This window comes from Octopus bimaculoides, chromosome 2, assembly GCF_001194135.2.
Source record: "Octopus bimaculoides isolate UCB-OBI-ISO-001 chromosome 2, ASM119413v2, whole genome shotgun sequence".
NCBI lineage: Eukaryota > Metazoa > Mollusca > Cephalopoda > Octopoda > Octopodidae > Octopus > Octopus bimaculoides.
The window spans coordinates 1071092-1072701 of record NC_068982.1 but is presented as its reverse complement, the minus strand read 5'-3'; the positions used below and the strand labels follow the sequence as shown (position 1 = coordinate 1072701).

Sequence of the window (1610 nt, the reverse complement as noted above, 5' to 3'; positions counted from 1 at the left end):
ATATATATATATATATATATATATATATATATAAATATATATATATATATATATGAAGAGTGTGTGTGAGAGAGAGGCAGTCAGACAGACAGGATCATGTCTGCATATATTTACGCATACATACATTATACATAGTTATTCACACACACACACACACACACAGATATATATAAATTTAGATAAATGTCATCTTCTACACTCTGTGGTTTATTGGCATGTTTGGGAAATTTATATTAATTCTGCTGCAGAATTTCTAAAACGGAATTAAATATTGTCAAAATCTTATTTCATATGTGATTTCATTTTCCGTTTTATAATTGCATTCTGTATATATGTTTTATGCATTTATCGGTTTGTTTATTATATTCTTTATTAGATATAATAATATGCATGTTACATTCCTAAAAAGTAATATAGGATAAATAATAATTTTTGAAAAATCCAGGATATAATTTCTTGAATTTAAATTATATTACGTATTTAAATGCTAAACTTGGCAAGAAATAAACGTATCTGCAAATTTCCAGTCATGCATGATATTTTTTTTAATCATGAAGATAAATGTTTAATAAGAAATGGCAATAATCAATCGTACGGACCTGTTTCTAATAAGTTAAGCGTATTGAAGTGCATAACGCAAGTGATTTTGCAGACACGCGCAAATGATTTTTACTTCCATCAGAAAGCTGGTAGTTTCATTTTGTATCCGATCTCTTCATCCATTTTATATTTTTTGACTCTGAATTTATGTTGCTTTAAATTTCGCTATTTTTTTTTTTTTTACACTTATTCCCATTTTGCGTCTTGAAACAGTTAAAAGTAAATGAATGCAAATATGTATATCATTTTTTTTTTTTTTGAATGCATATTTTTAAAAAGTATGTATATATTTAAGAAAAAAAAAGGCACCTTTAGAAAATTTTAGAGAGTATTTAAAAATCAAGCAATGTGCCAGTGACTTATGCAACTTCTAAAACCATGAGTTATTCATTTAACATCAATGTTTTTGGCTTCAAGTAGTATGTCAGTCTGGTCAGGAGGAAAAAAGATTTTTATTCGTTTATGTTATTTCGCACTTTTACGTCTCGACATAGCATACAAAGCAACATCTTTCAAGTATGCAACACTTCCTTTCCTGCGCAGTTGATCCGATCAACGGAACAGCCTGCTCGTGAAATTAACAGACATGCGTACCCTTAACATAGTTCTCAGGGAGATTCAGAGTGACACAGAGTGTGGCAAGGCTGGCCCTTTCAAATACAGGTACAACTCACGTTTGCCAGCTGAGTGGACTGGAGCAACGCAAAATAAAGTTTCTTGCTGAAGGACACAACGCACCGGCGGGAATTGAACTTACGACCTTAGGATCGTGAGCCGAATGCCCTAACCACTCAGCCACTCGCCTTCACACTTGGTTACTACACTATTACATAACCGACAGAATATCGGGGGATATTGACACGGTGAACCGCCAATTATAAAATTTTAATTTTTCCGATCAAATAATAAACATCTTTTCATTGAGTTCAGTTGGATAATCTAAACCCTACTGTATTTCACTTAGTTTGCCGAATGCGTTCTTGAGTCAATTTTCATCAGCTGTATTATCG

At 31.9% G+C, this 1610-nt stretch overlaps 1 protein-coding gene across 1 annotated transcript in view; it reads right to left on the bottom strand.

Moving 5' to 3' along the window:
• LOC106879778 (substance-K receptor) overlaps window positions 1-1610 on the bottom strand; it is a 317536-nt gene that overhangs the window by 121984 nt on the left and 193942 nt on the right. The gene's annotated exons all lie outside the window — the stretch shown is intronic.